Source organism: Hemitrygon akajei, chromosome 29 (assembly GCF_048418815.1).
Source record: "Hemitrygon akajei chromosome 29, sHemAka1.3, whole genome shotgun sequence".
Lineage (NCBI taxonomy): Eukaryota > Metazoa > Chordata > Chondrichthyes > Myliobatiformes > Dasyatidae > Hemitrygon > Hemitrygon akajei.
Window position 1 is genome coordinate 16780639 of NC_133152.1, and position 21895 is coordinate 16802533.

Genomic DNA, 21895 nt, shown 5'->3' on the forward strand with positions numbered 1-21895 from the left:
GATACTTACTAAGTTTGTCTGCATTTCTTTGTCCCCCGTCAGTAACTCTCCCGTGTTATTTTGCAACAGTCCAATATCCAGTCACACCTTTCTTTTACTCTTTATACATCTGAGGAAAAAAAAACTTCTGGTATCCCCTTTTATATTATTGGCTAGCTTACTTTTTATATTTCATCTTTCCTCATCTGACGTTTTGTTTAGTTGCCTTCTGTTGGTTTTTAAAAGCTTCCCAATCCTCCAATTTCCCGTTAATTTTTGCTATATCAAATATCCTCTTTTTTACTTTAAGGCTATATTTGGCTTCCCTTGTCACATACAGTTGTTTCATTCTTCCTTCAGAATACCTCTTCATCTTTGGGATATATCTATCCTGCACCTTCCAAACTTACCCCAGAAACTTCAGCCATTGCTGTTCTACCAACATCCCTGCTAGTGTTCGCTTCCTGTCAACTTTGGCCAGTTCCTATCTCATTCCTCTGTAATTCCCTTTACTTCACTATATAACTAATACATCTGACTTTATCTTCTCCCTCTCAAACTGCAGGATGAATTCTATCATAGAATGATCACTGCCCCCTGAGGATTAGCTGGGCAGTGGTGTAGTGGCATCAGCAGCTGTCTTTGAGGCGAGTGGTCCCAGGTTCGAATCCGGCCGGCTCCTTGAACGGGTTAAGCATTGATCTAGCAACTCAGCCTGGTAAAAGCAGGAAAGAAATTGCTAATGAAACGGCAAGGTTACCACCCGATGTGCCTCAGGGGCCACAATGCTACGATATGTTCAATACACAACTCTCAATCTAGAATTGCCTTTCTCCAAGTTGGCTCAACCACAAGCTGCTCTAAAAAAAACCATCTCATAGGCATTCTACAAATTTCTTCTCTTGGGATCCAGCACCAATCGGATTTTCCTAATCTACCTGCATATTGAAATCCCACCCCCCCCCCCCCCCCATTGCCCTTATTACATGCCTTTTCCATAATGTCCCACACCCTGGCTTCTGGTCAGGGGTTTGTATTTTACTCCCATCAGGGTCTTTTCACTCTTGCATATTTTAAACTCTACCCACACTCTACTTCTGATCCTATGTCACCACTTTAAGCATTTGATTTCATTTATTGCCAACAAAGCCACCCGAACCCCTCTGCCAACCTGACTACTTTTGATAAAAGTATATCCTTGGATGTTAATCTCCCAACTATGATCATCTTTCAGCCACGACTCAATAATGCCCACAACATCATGCCTGCCAAACTCTAACCGTGCTACAAGGTCATCTACCTTATTCTGTATATGGCGTGCATTCAAATATAACACCATCAGTCCTATATTCATCACCCTTTTCTATTTTGCCTCCATGTTATACTTCAATTCATCCCACTGACTGCAGTTTTGTCCTATCATCTGCTTGTCCTTCCTCACAGTCTCACTGTTCAATGTATCAACTTGAATAGCAATTGCCCCATCCTGAGCCCTTTTACTCCGGTTCCCAGCTTCCTTCCAAATCTGTGTTTAAACCCTCTCCGACAGCTGAAGCAAACCTGCCTGCAAAGTTATTGCTCTGCTTTCAGCTTCAAGTGTGAATTGTGGATGTATGGGAAAGAATAAGATTGATGTTAAAGAGCCTTGATTTTGGCATGGCCTGTATGTAGCAGGGGTTATTTAGGAAAACAGGACTATAAAATACTAGCAACATCAATAAATCACTATAAAAAATGAAGTTGTGTTAAAGAGAATGGTATTGGGAACTAGAGGTGAATGAAGTGTTATTTTTTACACATATATAGCAGCTTGTGTTGAATATATGAGAGAACAATTGTGGATTTCAGTGCAAGTGAATTTGTATCTTTAAATTTGTTCCAAGGTCCAACTTGGTGAGAAATAATTGAAATGTGCCAAGTTTTTTATGATCTTTTGAAGGTCAGTACTGTACTCCTCTACAGAAGAAGCACTGTTGAACAAGCGTCTCTTACGGTGCAGGTGCTAACGTTTCACACCAGCGCACTTTGGTCCCAACTCTGCTTAAATTCACTCACTCCCCAGTTACAAAAACACACAGAAAACAAAAGTATTTGGAACAGTTGCTACGACTTTAAGGGAATCAGAGGCGGACTGTGGCATATACAGGAAGACGGCTTCTCAGCGTGAAATTACAGTGCCCTCTTCCTTGGGAACCTGACTTGGAGGAATCGGCCTCCCTATCTGCCTGTCAGCACCATATGAAATTAGCTGACACTGTACACCACACCTTGCAGGCTGGGACTTGCAGGAGACAGCAAACACTAGGGTGCTTTTTTGCTTCTGTATGGTGGGGCCCTGATCCACTCTGAGCTGTACCCCTGGGATATTGTGCTACTTTTCAGATTAAATTACCTATATTTCAACGGGGAGCAAAATTAGGCTTGAATTCCATTCACTAGACCTGTCCCTGCTAGGCAAATTTCAGTGCTATAACTTGCCCGCTTGACATCCTCGCTTTCAATTGCAGAGATACTCCAAGAGCAACGCTTGCATCAGATTAACCATTAGCGTGCCAAATGGGATGAACTGCTCAGGCATGCTTACTCTTTGCTATTAGAAAAAAACTAATTATGTTCTTATTGAAGCATAATCTTAGCTTGGAAACTTCACTTTGTGAGGCTGCACAGACTGATAGTGTGGGAATGCAGTGCTGCTGGCGACGCAGCCCAGGCCATCTTTCGCTTTGCCTCATCCGAAGATCCAGGAGAACTATTAATAGAAGTGCAGGGAGTTTTCCCAAAGCGTTCCCACTGCGAGCAGAGCATAAACAGCAGTCGGCTCCTTGTCATCCTTCATTGTGAAGGTTCAACTGACCTCAGTGTGTTCGGATCAGGATGGAAAAAGAGGTCAGTTCTGTAACACTGACTTAGTGGCTCTGCTGGAATGGTCGATGTCAAAGCTTGAAGTGATTTGAGAGTAGGATCAACTCTGATGCTCTCTGTGTGCAATCTTATGGCACACTCTTAATGACTGAACAAATCCCAGGAATGAATTCTGTGAAGAAAGCTTGGGATGGGGAACTGTGGCAGCAAAACTTTAAATAACTTGCATAGGATTGATTATAAATAGTAAGGTGTCACTGAATTTGATGCAAACCTGTTCTTTACTCCAATAATATGGCACACCTATACATGGATAGAATTGAGCATGCTATAGAGAATATACATAATGGTCCAGTCCAAATGAAAGGTCTTGACCTGAAACATTGACTATCAATTTCCCTTCAGCTGTACGTTAATGCAAATATATAATCAGCCAATCGGGTGGCAGCGACTCAATGTGTAAAAGCATGCAGACATGGTCAGGAGGTTCAGTTGTTCTTCAGACCAAACATCAGAATGGAGAAGAAATAGTGACTGTAACTGTGGAATGATTATTGGTATCAGATGAGATGGTCTGAATATATCAGAAAGCAATGATCTCCTGGGACTTTCATGTATGACAGTCTCTAAAGTTTACAGAAGTGAGGAAGAAAAGATACCTAGTGAGTGGCAGTTTTGTGAGCGAAAACACCTTGTTAACGAGAGAGATCAGAGGAGAATGGTTCAACATGAGAGGAAGGCAACAGTGACTCAAATAACCAGGTGTTACAACAGCGGTGTGCAGAAGAGCATCTCTGAATGGACAACACGTCAAACCTTGAAGTGTATGGGCTACCAGCAGCAGAAAACCATTAACATACATTCAGTGACCATTTTATTAAGTGCACTTGGTACCTAATAAAGTAGTCACAGTATGTACATAATCCATTTCTGTATAACATACAGAACTGTAAGATTCTACAATATGTTTAGTTTGATTTTTAAATACCATACATCCATGGTGAACTATACTCAAGGTATGAATGTTATCCGATATATTAAGCTTATAACACCTCTAATAACTAACCATCAATATGATTTGAAAGATTTTCTGTTTTACAATGCGCATGATGTTTAATTCTTTATGAAGTTTGATACTTCCATTAACCTGCACAGGTTTGATGCTTCCGTAAGAATCTGCAGCTGAAATTCCCATCCATGCCTTTATTTGCAACTCTAATATTTCCCCTTGACAGTTAATGTCACATTTTGTCTGCTTATGCTTCTAAAAAGAACCTTGAGATGTTTGACAATGTTAATGGTACTATTTTGTTGCATGTAGTGGCTGCTTACTGTTGACATGTAAACTCAATGTGTTGTTTTTAATGAAGTGTGTGGGATGTGTACTTCTGTATGAAGTGCAATGGATGTATTATGTACATTTGTGTAGGATACATAATTCTACAGGACGTGTCATATTGTTGAGGATGTGAAGACTCTCAGTTTATAGAATTCTGTCTTGTGCATTATATATTGGGTTTCCTTTACCACACCTAGTGTAGAAGATATTTAGTTGTTATCCATCATATCATGAAGAACATGTTGACTTCATATCCCAGCATGGTATTTTTAAAAAAATAATAATTCTCTCAGACCATTAGACATAGGAGCAGTATTAGACTATCTGATGTATGCCATTCTGTCATGGTTTATTTATTATCACTCTCAGCACTATTCTCCTGCCATTTCCCTGCAACCTTTGATGCCCTAATTAGTCAAGAACCTATCAACCTCTGCCTTAAGTATACCCAATGACTTGGCTTGTACAGCCATCTGTGGCAATTAATTCCACAGGTTCACTACCCTCTGGTTAAAGAAATTTTTCCTTATCTCTGTTCTAAATAGCCATCCTTCAATTCGGAGGCTGTGCCCTTTGGTCCTAGATTCTCCCATTTTAGGAAACATCCTCTCCAGATGCACTCTATCTGGGCCTTTCAATATTCAATAGGTTTCAATGAGATCCCGCCTCATTTTTCTTAACTCCGGCGAGTACAGGCCCAGAGCCATCAAACGCTCCTCATACGTCAACCCTTTCGTTCCTGAGATCATTCTTGTGAACCTTCTTGTGATGCCAGGACATCATTTCTTAGATAAAGGGTCCAAAACTCCTCACAATACTCCAAGTGATGTCTGACCACAGCATTCTAAAGCTTCAGCATTACATCCTTGCTTTTGTATTCTAGTCCTCTCAAAATGAATGCTAACATTATATTTTCTTTTGTTATCACCAACTCAACCTGCAAGTTAACCTTAAGGGAATCCTGCACGAGGATTCCAAGTCTATTTGCAACTTCTTTTTTGAAATTTCTCCCCATTTAGAAAATTGTCCATGCCTTTATTCCTTCTACCAAAGTGCATGACCATGCAATTCTCTACATAAATCTCCATCTGCCACTTCTTTGCCTTCAATCTATTCCCCCAATCAGTTTCTGCAGGTACCCTGCTTCCTCAACACAACCTGCCCCTCCACTTATCTTCATATCTTCCAGAAACTTGGCCACAAAGTTATCAATTCATTTATTCAAATCGTTGACATATAATATGAAAAAAGTAGTCCCAACACCGACTCCTGTGGTACACCACTAGTTACCAGTGGCCAACCAGAAAAGTCTGCTTTATTCCAACTCTTTGCCTCCTGCCAGTCAACCAATCTTCTATCCATGCTAGTACCTTTTCTGTAATACCATGGGCTCTTAGCTTGTTAAGCAGCTTCATGTGCAAAACTTTGTCAGAGGCCTTCTGAAAATCTAAATAAATAACATCCACCAACTCTCCTTTGTCTATCTAGCTTGTTATTTCCTTAAAGATTTCCAACAGATTTGTCAGGCAAGATTTCCCCTTGAGAAAACCATGCTGACTTTGGCCTATTTTATCATGTGCCTCCAAGTATCCCAAAATCTCATCCTTAATAATAGACTCCAACATCTTTCCAAACACTGAAGTCAAGCTAACTGGCCTATTATTTACTTCCTTCTGCCTTCCTCTCTGAAAAAGTGGAGTGATATTTGCAAATTTCCTGTCCTCAGGAACCATTACAGTATCTAGTGATCCTTGAAAAATCATTACTCCACTTCCATAGTTCTATTAATGCCACTGTGAAATCTGCCACACACACAAAAAGTGAAATCTCATTAAAGACACACAGGCTCCAGGACTGAAGTCCACATGAATCTATGCTCACCTCCGAAGGCCAATGAAAGAAAATCATACTCATAAGCAAACTCCGGTGCGAGTGGCTCTTTAAGATAAAAAAGTATATCTGAAACATGAATTTCAAAGCATTATGCAGTGAACAGAGTACGGCAGCTAGAGTGAGAAAACAGTGAATCAAGATTATCATCTTGAAATGGTCTTACACCTGGACTAGTTCAAGCTGATCTCACTCTGCACACTTTCTGTTGTTGTAAAATTAACCATGTGTTGTTATTCAACATAATCTGAAGCTTAGAGGTAAAGGTGGAAGCTAAGCTCCATTGGGACAGCCCAGGATCTACCTTTGTCCCCAGTAATTAGGATTTTGGTTTAAAATTAATAAGAGGAACATAATCTCAAAATTTGCTGATGACAACATATGAGATTCAGCGATACTGAGGAAGATTATAATAGACATCAGAAAACATTCATTGAAATAGGAAGACAATAACAGGTCCAATTTAGTCTGAGATAATGTTTCTAAAAGTTAATCCAAGGATTAGGGGTATATACTCATTGGAACGTTACTGCACAAAGATTCTGGAAGTTAGATATAATTTCCTGTCAGTGCAGGCATGGGCAGACAAAAACATAAAACATCCAACAGCATTTTACATTTTCTTAGTAGGAATGTGAGGGTCAGCTAGTAATGATACATCGGCACTGTTGAGGGCTCTTCAATGTAAAATGATCATTAATTAGCTGAAAAGGAAGATGTAAATAAAATTTCACAAAAGATTGTTGAAGCATAGAGCACTTTACACATGTCCCTCAGTCTCTGGGCTGTTAATGACACTATTACCAACACCACTACTACTAATGTCAGTTGAGAACCTTTTAAAAGGTTGATAAATATTCCATTACTGGGTAGGATTTTTTCTCCACTGAATAAGTGAATATTGAAAATCTCCAGTGGTTCTTCATGATTTACATGCAGTATCACAACAGCCCAAGCAATCTGTGCCGACTGCATTCTAAAACAGCAGTAGAAGAGGTATCAAACGGCAGCGGAAGAGGTATCTTCATGATTTAAAGAAAGATGGAAAACTTCACTGGCTAAGGCTTGGATCCTGTCTTCATACACTACACAGCTAAATGCTATAAACCACAGAGAAAGTTTCTTTTTTTCCAAACTTCATATATTTCAAATTGCTGGTATTTTTCTTGGTTTCTATCATTAAGCAAGTAACACTAGCAAGACTCCTTCAGCCCCACAAAATATCAGCAGCACAGATCTATGAATATGGTAAGTAAAACTGTCTTCAAGGCCTCTCAGTTTAGCCCCAGCAAGGATGCCATATATTAATGTTCTATGAATTGCTTCTCCCTTCATATTCTGCACATTACCCCCATCTCTATGCGAAGGTATCTGTTGGCCTCCTCCCCTTTTACCATTTCCAAAGCTGGTTCATTCGGTGATTACAGTATCACAGGTATACACAATTACAGTATTTCATGATGCAAACTATTCAAATTATAACACAGTCATCACTATCCAAGACACACTCAAGCTCCCGAGGTGCCCAACAGAGGCAGAAATCTCTAGTTGTACCCATGGATACCGCATGCTCCTTCTCCAGGGACACAACAGCATGGACATAACCTCGGAAGAGGGGTGGGCAATCAGCTTGGGCAGAGCCCATGACCACCTGCCGCCTGGACCTGTGAGTGGCCCAGAATCAAACTGAATTCTTCTCTTTCGAGGCAGCCGAGAATTAAGTAACTCGTGTTAGAGGACTCCGAGCAGTGCATACCTTTTAGCTACGACTTTTGGTTTAATATTTTTCTAGTGATCCTGAGGCCTTCATTAATTTGTGCAGGAGGGGTGCCAGGAGTCTGTTACTCCTGATTTTATCTCCAACCATTTGTTCTGATGGATGCATCGTCAACAAATACAGGTGAGCACGCCTTCCAGTAATTCAGAGAACACTCAGCCAGGAAATCAACTTTCTCAAGCTGAAATAAATTCCAGAGGTAGACCTTCTTTAACAGCTCCTAGTTTGCAGTTCAAGTCCGACGTCAGAGACAAACGCAAAACTTAGTCTGACACACCAGTGCAATATAGAGGGAGTGTCACACTGACAGGGACTCTGCCTCTAAGATGTAATGTTAATTCAGTATGCTTCTCCCTTCTTAAATGGTCATAAAATTGTCATAAAAGACCTGATGATAAACTCGAAGAGTTATTTATGGTACCCATATATTTCACAATTCATGATTATTGTTTGATGTCATTTCCAGAACTCAAGTGTATAGGAGAATAAAATAATTGTGACTCCAGATCGAATGCAGCACAAACAAACTCAATAAAATAAAAAAATCAATAATAAAAAACACAGTAATAATAAATAGGTAAGGTAGCTTCTATACATAGGTTGATTGAGGGTCTGTACATAAGGTAACTCTGACAGGAAATGATAAAGTTGCCAGTGAGGCGTTGGACAGATTGACTGCCCACTGTAGAGTCATCCTGTCTGCTGTGGTGCTGTTTCCGTACCATGCAGTGACGCAGCGTGTTAGGAAGCTCTCTACTGTGCTCTGTAGAATAAAGTGAGTATAGATGTGCATAGCTCTCAATCAGAACTAACCAAACAAAATGCTCCGTTTGGGATAACTTGACTACTTACAGTTTGTCTACTGCATTTCACAACTGGAATGACTACAATTCTCAACTAGTTTATTTACTTTGAAGGTTGATTTCTTGAGATCAGGAAAATATATTACTTTTTCCAACTATCCCCTCCCGGCTTCCTACTTCATCTTCCCTCCACAATCCACACACCTTCCCCCTCATGTGTCTCACCAATCGACTGCTAGCTTGTAATCCGTCCCCTCCCCACCTTCTTAAGCTTCTGCCCCCGTCTTTTCCAGTCTTGGTGAACGTTGATTGTTTATTCCTCGCCATGAATTCTGCCTGACTTGCTGAGTTCCTCGGGCATTTTGTGAAAGTTGATCAAGATTTCCATTAACCATAGAATCTCTTGTGTTCAGGAAAAGATAAGTTCTTCCTTTTCCTTATCTGGAAAATGCCCAATGGCAGCAGTCCGGAACGTCTCAGAGCTGCTGAATGGTGGATCAGAACTGGCTTGGCATTTTGGGTACACAGTAGAAAGAGAATGGGTTTCCTGGCAGTGCATTGAAGATGCACAAGACTGCATTCTGATGCTGCAATTAAGGAGGAACCGCAAGTGGACGCACCAAAAGCATAGATTTTCAGAAAGCATGCAACAAGTTATAAACACAAGAAAACCTGCAGATGCTGGAAATCCAAAGCAACACACACAAAATGCAGGAGGACCTCAGCAGGCTAGGCAGCATCAATGGAAAATAGTAAACAGTTGACATTTTTGGACCGAGACCCTTCATCAGGTCCCTCAGGGTCCTAACCCTCAGAGGCCGGGTCTTGGCCTAAAACATCAAATGCAGTAAGTTAATATGGACAATGAAAAGTCATGTTGTGGGAGATAATATATTGGACTGGATTCAACATTGGCTTACTAACAGGGATCTAACAGTAGACATAAGAGTGATGGAAAGATTCAATGTATGATGTGTTTCAGGGATTGGTGATAGAGTATCATCTTTTTACATCCAGGTCAATGACTTAAATGAAAGCAATGAAGGTTTTGTTTCTGCCTTGCTGATGATAGATCAGTCAGAATGGAAGTTGTGAAAAGGACAATAGAAAGCTACAAAGTTCAAAAGTACATTGATTGGCCTAATCTCAAATAATAACCAGGTGGCCTATAGGGAAGAAGTCATCACCGTGACACAGTGGTGTCAAGAAAACAACCTCTCCCCAAAAACAAAGGATCTGGTTGTGGATTACAGGAGGAATGGAGGAATGGAGGAAGGCTAACCCCTATTGACATAAATGGATCTGGGGTTCAGAGGGTGAACAGCTTTAAGTTCCTCGGCATCCACATCACCGAGGATCTCACGTGGTCTGTACACACCAGCTATGTGGTGAAAAAGGCACAACAGCGCCTCTTTCACCTCAGATGGTTGAGGAAGTTTGGAATGGGCCCCCAAATCCTAAGAACTTTCTATTGAGAGCATCCGACTGATTAACTCACGCTGATCTGAGTGCATTTCTATGTTACATTGACTGTTCTATTTATTATAAATTATTATAAATTACTATGATTGCACAGTACACAATTAGACAGAGATGTAACATGAAGATTTTTACTCCTTACGTATGTGAAGAATGTAAGAAATAAAATCAAATCGACACTCAATTCAATTCAAGTAAATGTATTATCAAAGTACGTATATGTCACCATATACTATCCTGAGATTCATTTTCTTGCAGGCATTCACAGTAAATACAAAGAAACACTGTAGAATCTATGAAAAACTGCACACAACAACCACAGAAAAACAACCAATGTGCAAAGAGAATGAATCGTGCAAATGCAAAGAAAGAAGAAAGCAAAGTTATAATAATCATCATAAATAAATAATAAATATTCAAAACATGAGTGGGAGAGTCCTTGAAAGAGAGTCCATAGGCTGTGAGTGAAGTTGTTCACTGTGGTTCAAGAGCCTGACAGTGAGGGGTAATAATTGTTCCTGGGTCTGATGGTGTGGGACCTAAGGCTCCTGTACCTCCTTCCTAATGGCAGCACTGGAAGAGAACATGGCCTGCATTGTGAGGGTTCTTGATGATAAGTAACTATTCAACCATCAAACGTCCCAAGGGATATTCACTGGGTAAGTGTAGAGAAGATGTTTCTTCCTGTGGAACACTCTAGAACTAGGGGTCATTGTTTTCAAAAAGGAGATTGCCCATGTAAGGCTTTGATGCGCCCAAAGTTTTTCTCTCAGGTGTTCTGGAAACCTCTTTGAATATTTTGACAGTGGAAGTATGTGGATTTGCAGTAAGCAAGTGTGAAGAACTTACCATCAAGGGAGAGAAATGTGGATTTGAAGTGTCAATCAAACCAGCTATAACCTAGAACAGGCCTGATGGGCCAAATGGCCATCTCATACTCCTAACTCAGATGTTCACTTATGCAAGTAAATCTACTGCACATTAACCGAGTACCGTACCTGATTCCTGAGAGGGAAGGTATAAAGTAGGAACATATTTCACCCTCCAATAATTTTGAAGAGGAAAAGACTTATGCTTTGGTTATTTATGAAATTCTCAGGGAATAACACAGAAATACTTTCCTACATGATCTCTCGAAGCTGTGTAAGTCATATGGATATAATCAGGGGCAGGAACCTTTACTAATTTTCCCCTCCTAAACTCAGGAAAGCTGAGGCCAATTAAAGCACCCCAACCTCCACCCCAGCTGAGTCAACATACCGCCTGGACCAGCCCATCGAAGCTGGAATCTTCCAGAAACTTATGACTGAGCCATTTATCTCCCCTACTCTATACAACAATGTCCTCATTAAAAAGACTTGCATTTATGTGATACCTTTTACAACCCTGGGATATCCCCAAGTGTCTTACAGCCAATTAAGCGCTCTACAAACTGGAGGCATGGTTGTGGGAAACGTGGCAACCAGCTTGCGAGCAGCTAAGTATCATGGAGACAAGATAATATCCAAATAATCTGTTGGCTGAGACATAAATATTGGCTAGGACACAGGGTGAACCTGCCTGCCCTTTTTTATGTATGTGATCTTTTACATTCATGTGAAACTGCAGACAAACCCCCATCTGCGCATTGACAATATAAAATATAGCTTGTGCTATGGGGAGCACCTCACTGCTGTATTACTGTCTCAGCAAAGCTATTGCACCGAAGCCTTGTGTTTTTCTGGCCACCAACTTTCGACTCGCAAGAGCATGCGCTACTGTCTGAGTTACAGCTGACACTTTGACCAGACCTGTCGCTGGGAACATTGACACTGTATTCTAACTCAACTACTTTAGTCAAATAGGTTGTCCTTGGAGAGACTGAGGTTGTAAACCAGCAGGAGAGAAGACTGATTAGTAATCTATTGAAAAGTGTACATACAGCTGTGAGCATGGTTCACACCATAGTAGACCTTGTCTGGAAATTCAGCCAAAACGTTCGATAAGCACTTAAGTGTTTGTTGCAATGTGTAGACTGCACTATTCGCTATTCCAAAGCTTAACTCTTTTTTTCTCATACTGTTCCTAGCACATTTACTGGGTAATCCAACTCCTGTGGCTTATACAAGTTATGTTGTGGTTGTAACAACAATAATGTTACCACTACTATTCATAAAGTGCATTTAATTCCCAAGCCATTCACAGAATCATTAAAAAATAATGTCTACCACACAAGGCCTACAGTAGCTGATGTGAGGATCGGTCCAAGAAGGCCAAAGGGAGGAAAGTTTTTAGGAAAATTCTTAAAAGAGGAAAGTAAGACAGTGAACTTAGTATGGGAATTACAAAGGTTTGGGCTTTGGTAGCTGAAGAAACATCGATCAAAGCACAATTAAATATGGGATGCTGATGTAGGGAGAATTCAAAGACTGGTGAGATCTGAGAGTCCTGGAGCTGGAGAAGATTATGAAGGTAAACTGAAGTAAGTTCACAGAGGTAAGAAGAAAGTTTTAAGATCAAGGCATCATCAAACCAGAAGCCACCATAGTGCTGGGTGACCAACAGCGTTACTGGGTCACCTGAACCTAATGTGAGCTGGAACAGGACCATTGGATCTCGAATGAGCTTATTCTGGTGGTAAAATAAGGAAGGCCCATCAGAAGTGAATTGGAATGGCAAGATAGAAAGTAACAAGTCATGAATGGGAGCTTCACTGTCAAGGTGACCAGCGAATTCAGGAATCATAGAGGTTTCGGCAATTCAGACAGACATACTTTATCGATCCCAAGGGAAATTAGGTCTCATTACAGCCGCACCAACCAAGAATAGTGAAGAAATACAGCAATATAAAACCATAAATAATTAAATAATAATGTTAATCATGCCGAGTGGAAATAAGTCCAGGACCAGCCTATTGGCTCAGGGTGTCTGACAGTCTGAGAGAGGAGTTGTAAAGTTTGATGGTCACAATTCACACAAAAACAGAAGTTTTATTACAGAAATTAATCTGCAAAACTAACAAAATATCAGGCAAACTACACAGAATCTTGAAGAGCTGAAATCACTCATGATAAACAGAAGAACTCGGTCAGAGTTTCACCAGACAAAGACCCACAACAATCGAGCAAAGAGGGACTGGCATGCTCCCCTGAAATATACCCCGGAGCACGTAGGAATTCAGGACCAAACCGGTGTCCAGGTGAAACAATAACCCCCAAAGGCAACAACTTAATTGCTCCAAATTGAATGAAAGTGATAAATACAAAGGGAGTTTAACAATCCTCATGATACCCAATGAGACATCTGTAACACAAAGTGAAACACCAGATCTAGTCCAAAGACAAACAATTATACTTGTGAGACTAACAATTCAAGGAACACTGCATACCCACAAGGTTACATTGAGAAAATATAATCCACATACTAACTGAAAAAAAACTTTTCTTTTTTATAATAACGACCCTGGCTGATACATTCACTCTGTTTGAGAGCTTAGCTTGAATGAGGTTCATTGTCACTCTTTTTAATTCGTCATTAAGAGTGGAGGTGACAGATGCCTGATTGGAAGTTCTCTTCTGGAAAAAGTAGGCATGTATTTTTCAGTCTAACAGAAAGAAGACCCATAACCAAAATTCTGCAACTGATAAGCATCTACAAATAAAAACAGAATATGCCAAAGAGCTCGGCAAGTCTTTGAGAACTTGTGAAGAGAGAAAAATTGTTAAAGATTCACCAGATCTTCCATCAGAACTAGGAAAAGGTAGAGTAAAATGAAGGTCTACCTTGCAGAGAAAATGAGCAGAGGAAGAGAAAATAAAAAGGTAGGATTTGAGTGAGATTGGATGACACAAGGAAGAGAGGCTATGAGAAGATAGTGAGGGCAGAGGAAAAACAAGAAGTATATTGAGGGAAACTGGAAATCAGAAACACGTGTAGAGAGAACGCAAAGGTGAGTGCTGAAAACAGAAAATATAAGCTTGGGAAAGCTGATTACTTGAAAATGTTAAATTGAATTGACTTTATTACTTACATCCTTCATATACATGAGGAGTAAAAATCTTTACGTTACGTCTCTGTCTAAATGTGCAATGTGCAATTTATAATAAATAGTATGTACAACAGGATAGTCAATATAACATAGAAATACAGTTGTATCAGCATGAATTAATCAGTCTGATGGCCTGGTTGAAGAAGCTGTCCCGGAGCCTGTTGGTCCTGGCTTTTATGCTGCGGTATCATTTCCCGGATGGTAGCAGCTGGAACAGTTTGTGGTTGGGGTGACTTGGGTCCCCAATGATCGTTCGGGCCCTTTTCACACACCTGTCTTTGTAAATGTCCTGAATAGTGGGAAGTTTGCATCTACAGATGTGCTGGGCTGTCCGCACCACTCTCTGCAGAGTCCTGCGATTGAGGGAGGTACAGTTCCCATACCAGGCAGTGATGCAGCCAGTCAAGATGCTCTCAATTGTGCCCCTGTAGAAAGTTCTTAGGATTTGGGGGCCCATACCAAACTTCTTCAGCCGTCTGAGGTGAAAGAGATGCTGTTGTGCCTTTTACACCACACAGCTGGTATGTACAGACCACATGAGATCCTCGGTGATGTGTATGCCAAGGAAAGCTGATGTTGACTTCCCAAAGACTATCAAGTGCTTATTGAAAGATGATGTTCTCATTCTTAAACCTAACTTAAGCTTCATTGGAGCAAGGTAGGAGGCAAAAGAAAGTAATATCAAAATGGGAACAGAATGGAGAATTAAAGTGATTCATAATTGGATGCTTGGAATCATCCTCGAGAACTCACAGAGATGAACAGTAAAGCTTTTGTTTCACCTGTTTTTTGTTTCGCAGACGAACAACAGATCACAAAATGCAAGATTAAATTGGACGGAGTGGAAGTAAATTATAACTTTATCTTGGAAGGAGTGTCTGGAAATCTGGAACGAGGAAGGAGGAGTGAGAGGATAGTATTATACCTTTTGCAGTTGAGTGAGAAAGGGGATGAATATTAATGTAAATAGAAAAGTGAAGAAGGGAATTCTGGAATAAGTTCCTTTGAATACTGAAAGAGGAGGAGATGATACATCAGACCAGGTGGGTCTGAAATTCTGGAAAGTGATTTGTTGAATGCAAAGGCTGCTGGAACCTTATCAAAGTTAAGGAGAACCATATTCTTATTCCGGGGAGGGATGAAGAGGAATAAGGCAAAAATGAAGGAAATATAGATATTTGGGTACACTGTATTATATATATTATATTGAAATTTGTCCTCTACTGTGCTTATTGTCTTGTTTATTATCAATCAATCAATTAATTAATTAATTAATTATTGTACTGCCCTGCACTGTTTTGTGCACCTTATATAGTCCTGTGTAGGTCTGTAGTCTAGTGTAGTTTTTGTGTTGTTTTACGTAGTCCAGTGTAGCCTTGTGCTGTCTCACATAGTCTAGTGTAGTTTTGTGTTGTTTCATGCAGCACCAGGGTCCTGGAGGGACGTTGTTTCGTTTTTACTGTGTACTGTACCAGCAGTTCATGGTCCAAATGACAATAAAAAGTGACTTGACTTGTTGTCAAGAGAAACCATAGAATAGGAAAATACCTTTAATTATTCTCAGGTTTGGGTATTGGTATTGTAGAGGTATTGGTGAGGCATTGATTTTGTCATCTTATTGCTGATTTGAACAACTGAGTAAATTGTTTCAAGAATTTGGAGATAGACCCTGTGGATCTTGAGTCACATATGGGCAAGTGGGTTAAGGATAGCAGATTTCTAGAATGAATAGTCTAGAATATAAGTGAACTAAAATAATCCTCTAGTTTCAACATCACTATTTCTAATAATATATTTTTAATCCAGCTTTATTTATGTAAATTTATTTCCTCTTTCCCATTGTGCAATCTGAACTCACAATGCCAGATTACTAATGGAGGTCCCTTGCTCATGAGGCTAATAACTTAAAGACCGGGGCTATAACATCAGACCCACTTGACAAATTAAATTAACTCATTTGTTCTCAGGCATTTACTTCCTGCCTAAAGAAAATCCATATTAATACCTATCTATCCAAATGGATTTGTGCAGTACCTCAAATGCCAATATCGATCAACAGGTAATTAAGTCTAAATGAATGGTTTTACTGCTTGTTTTGCCATTGGCATTTAGGATAACAATGGAAGTCATCTATCTCAGGTGGAGTTCAGGGCTTCCTTCATCATGTTCCTAGCTTCCTCTCAGTTTTCACTATTTTCAGTCATGCAAGTCCCGAATGCAGACTCAAGAATACCATCACACTCAGATATAGAAGGATTCTTCACTGCTGCTTCCATAACAATTTTGTTTTACCAGTCAGGGTTGTTAGCCCTGAGCTGAACCCAGAATCTGAAGGACCGGTGGATCACTCATAGTCTGGCCTCTACCCTTTGACCTGTTTGGTATGAACCAAAGCATAAAGCCCTGTGTCCAGCCAACATAGCTCTCCAAGCCATTGAGGAACACAAGCCTCCAAACCATGACAAGGTTGTGGTCCTCTTAGAGGTAAATGAATGGCTTTGTGACTTTTTCATGGATTCTCTGCTGGTGTGTTGAAGAAGACTAATTCCATCTGGATGGACAACGATGGTTAGCTCCCTGACAAACTACTGAACTCAGACTTCATCTTTTCTTCATGACCTGCTCTTTTAGATTACCACCTAATTTTGCTTATCTGTGATAAATCCAAGGTGCTGGTTATGTAGTGTGCAATATCAATTGACAACAATTGGTTGAATTTGGAGTATTGACAAAAAGAGATTCTTTACAGGGTCTAACGAGAGTTTGGTGTGCTTTCCTCTGCTAACTTAATGGGTTAAATACTTCTAAGGCAGTTCATCAAGCGAATTGAACAGCCGCATGTTAGAAACACTCAGAAGGTCAGGCAGCATCTGTGGACAGTAAAACAAAATTAATATATCAGATCTAATACCTTTCATCATAATACAATAAGATCTCTCTATCTCTATCTCTGGTTTTTCACCTAAAACACTTAAACTTCTACAGATGTGCTGTGGAGAGCATTCTGACAGGCTGCATCATCATCTGGCATGAGGGCAGGAGAGTGGTGGGTACTGCACAAGACTGAAAGAAGCTACAGAAAATTAGTCAGCTCCATCTTGGGTGCTAACCTCCACAGTATCTACAGAAATCTGAAGGCACACACTCAGTGATCCAGAAAAAGCCATGTGATTCCTAAATGGCATTAAACCCAAGAACACTATCTCAATTTTTAAAAATTATTTCTGTTTTTGCACTATTTTTAATTTAACTACTTAATTCTCTACTATTCTCTACTTACTGTAATTTATTTACTTTTTCTTCTATATTATTGTAATTCTACAATTCTACATTGTATTGCTGTTGGTAAGTTAACAAATTTCACAACACATCCCGGTGATATTAAACCTGATTATTTTTCTCACTTTTTCCTCTCTCACTCTTTTTCCAGGTTAACCTGCTGACTATTTCCAGCATTCTCTATTTTTATAATCAAGGGATGTCCCAAGTCTCGCTGTCAGTCTAATTAATTTCAAGCATGTTTAGTAACTGGCTTCAACAGTCAGGATAAGCCGTTGAATGAAACTACATCTGGCTGAATGCTGGAATTGTCCAACATTTGGCCACTCTGATGAAAGATATCTAAATATACTTTACTTTCAATTTCCAATTGCTCCCTACAGTTCTTGGCTCATTTTTAGACATGCTTCCATTTTCAGTTTTTATTTTTGAATTACGGCATCAGCAGTATCTTGCTTTTGTTCTCAGTCAAATGTCCTCCCGGTATTTGACGCAGATTTACAAATCGTGATTTGGAGGGGCTCCTGCTGGCATTTACCTCCAATAAAAGCTCCTGTGGTTTGAGTGACCTTAAGGACATAGAATGAAAAGCAAATAACAAAAGACACTGCAATGAATTTTAAGGCATAGTCTAAAACTCAAGATTCTGATATATTTTGAAAATTATCTGAGCTTTAGTCATGGTGTCAATTCAATAGAACAATTCAATCACCGCCTTGACTCTTCACAGAAATAGTAATTGTTCTACTTTTCACTGGAGATTTTTATTGCTGACAGATCTATGTTGGGAAACTACAAGAGGTCACCAGGAATAAGATAGAATTGAAATTATTCTGTCTTTGCAAATATCTCTTAACATGTTCCAAGGATTAATGCAGGCTTAGTGAAGATGGTGTAATGGAGGAGAGGTACTATATGAAATAAAACATTCAGGATGGCGTTGAATGAGTGTATTAGATCTTGTGGCTCTCTAACCAAATGAAAATAATAAGCAAAGAGAGAAATTGATCACTCCATAAACCATATTTTCACAATGGCTCCCTACTTCCATGTATTAGTCTTAAGACCATCCTGAAAGATTTGATTATGTAAGTCCAGATAGTTCTTAACCAGGTTGTCCAAACATTCATGTCTAAAGAAGATGGGACGGAATGAATTCCATGCACAAATATGGTCTTGATGTTGGGAATTGTCTGTGGTGGCAAATCTCTGCTGAGATCTGTTATTTCCTTGAGCTGTCCAGTATATGGCATGGCAAGAGTCACAGAGACCGGCTAACACAAATTTGTACCAGACAAAAGCCACACAGCCTGTGACTCTGCAGTTCTGCAGTTCATTTGTAATATTACACCAACAAGTCTTCCTTGCCAAGAGGCAACAGAGGATTGTCTGGGATCTTAGAAAGGGGAAATTACAAATATCTTCCTGATGTCCCCTTATTGGCTTGTAAATCTCCTTTGAAATGGCCATGCAAGCTGTTCTTTTCAAGGGTTATTGTGGACTGCTAAAATATATTGGTCTTGCCAAATATCTCACATCCTAAAAGTAACTAAAGATAAATGTCATCACTTCCTGTACACTGTGGCATGGCACATTTAAACAGAAACATTGTTTCTGCCTTGGGTAAATGCATTGCTTACTGTTTGATCTAGTTTCTCAACCCTTCCGATGCTTCTATTTCATATATGTCAAACTCAAGGCCCGCGGGCCAAATCCGGCGCGCGGTGGAATTATCTTTGGCCCGCGAGATAATATCTAATTACTAGTAAAGCTGGCCCCAGTAATCGAAGCGCCTATGGCGTATGATATGGCTAATGCTGAGTTTATTCAGGTACCAGGTTTTCAGGGTTTTTAGTGTTTATTCGGCAGTCTTGCTCAGCAGTCTTCTTCATAAGAAACGGAATTTGTAAAGTGAAACACTTTGTATTATAGCAGAGACTGAGACACATGAGAGCAGGCTGAAAAAACGGAGGCAACGAAAGCTGCGTTCGCACGCGTCCGACTGATCCGGCCCGCATGAAGCTGCATTTTGCTCAATCCGGCCCGTGACCTAAAATGAGTTTGACACCCCTGTTCTATTTTAACACATTGCGGAAGGAAGAAGGTGCTATCAGAAAGTGCAAATGATAGAGCAGCTCTTATCCCATCAGCTGCAAAACTGGTTGCAGTTCTGGTATTATGGATATCCTGATCAGTGGGAATGGCTGAGATATTTATGGAGGTTCACGACAAGCGCACACTACTGCACAAAGACTAAAAGAAGTGAAAGCGAGAAAGATCGAATTAAAGCAATTTCAAGTCCATCACCAAACTTGGGCTTGAACCTGGGTACAGCACAGGATCAGGTTCTTCAGTCCAAGTTGTTGTGCTGGACTAATTAACCAAGTAATTAAATGCCTAACCAAACTAATAACTTCTGCTAACGTAATACCCACATTTCTCCATTCTTCGCACATTCATATACTTATCTAAAAGCTTTTTAAGTGCTTCTTAGGCTTATGGATACACAGCCAGTATTTTTTCCTTCTTTATTTTGAAGAAGTCTTGCTTCAAAATTCTATCAGGCATGTGTTGTGCAAGGGGATGTGTCAAGGCCTTATTTGTGGAGAAGATCAGGAACATCAAGGGCTGGGTTTAGGTGTCAATAGGCTCTTGTGACCTCTAACTAACATGGTATCAATTACAAATGTGTAGGTCGCGGCTTTGGGTACTGATTGCTCTAGAGTCCATTACTGAGGGGGCCTAAGGGAGATGCCCAGTGAAGCGTAAGTATATAATTTAAAGGAGACTTATCTGTTTAAAGTAAAAGTTCAAAGCTAATAGTTCAAATAAATTTATTATCAGAGTACATATATATATCACCACCAGTAGGTACAACGAGACACTATAGAATCAATGAAAAACTACACACAAACAACCAATGTGCAAAAGATGCCAAACCGTGCAAATGCAAGAAATAATAATAATACTAGTAAATAATATTGAGTTCTTGAAAGTGAGTCCACAGGTTTTGGAAATGGTTCAGTGTTGAAGTCAGTGAAGTTCACCATACTGGTTCAGGAGCTTGATGGTTCAAGGTTATTAATTGCTCCTAAACCTGGTGATACGGGATCTAAGGCTCCTGTACCTCATTCATGATGTTGGCAGTGAGAAGAGAACATGGCCTGGATGGTGGAGGTCCTTGATGATGGATGCACTCCTGGTAAATGTGCTCAATGGTATGCAAGACTTTTCGTATGATGGACCGGGCTGTAACCATTACTTTTGTAGTCTTCTGTAGTTGATTTGGCGTGCAAGATTTCATGGCCACAGGTCTGTTAAATATCACTGTAATGTTGCTAACACTTACCTCCCGACCATCGATGTCAATCCTATCCATGATGTTGTTGTATGAGAGAGTTTTGTGAAAGTGATTTGGGTTTCAATGGGCCAACTGTATATATCTATAGTGGCCTTTTTTCACTGGAACACCCAGAAGCAGATACTCTTCTATTCCCCATCAAGAAGGCCTCAAAGCTCTCTGCTTCTTTCCTGACAAAAGAACCAAGGAAGTCCCCCTCCGCCACCACTTCCTCCATCTGTCAGAACTGGTCCTCAGGCTGTACAATTTTTTCCTTTGGCTCCTCCCAGTTTCTCCAAACTAAGGGGTAGCCACTGGCACTTGCATGGGCCCCAGCTATGCCTGCATCTTTGTTGGCTATGTAGAACAGTCTATGTTCGGAGCCTTCCCTGGTAGTATTCCCCTACTCATTCTTCACTACATTGACAACTGCATTGGTGCTGCTTCATGCACCCATGCTGAGCTGGTCAACTTTATCAACTTTACCTCTATCTTCCACCATGCCCTTAAATTCACTTGGTCCTTCTCTGACACCTCCCTCTTTCTCAATCCCTCTGAGTACATCTCTGGAGAACACTGTCAATCAAAATCTTTTATAAATCTACTGATTACCATGGTTACCTCTTCCCACCCTATTTCCTGAGCAAATGATATTTCTTTTTCTCACTTTCTTTGCTTCTGCTGCATCTGTTCCCAGGCACAACTTTCCGTTTCAGGGCATCAAAGATGTCTTCTTTCTTTAGTGAATGGGGTTTCCCTCCCTCCCTCACCTTCATTTCCTCTATTTCCGGTATATTGACGCTCACCCCATCTTCCCACTGCCTCAGCAGGGATAGAGTTCCTGTTGTCATTACCTACCATCCCATCAGCCTCCGCATCCAACACATTGTTATCCACTTCTGTCAGCTCCAAAGAGATCCTACCACAGAACGCATCTCTATTTCCCTTCCCCACCCCCACCATTTTCCACAGGGATTTCTCCTTCTGTACTTCCCTTGTCTGTTCATCCCTCCCCACTAATCTCCCTGCTGGCACATCCCTGAAAGTGGCCAAAGTGCCATACCTGCCCAGACACCTCCTCCCTCACCTCCAATCAGGGCCCCAAACATTCTTTCCAGGT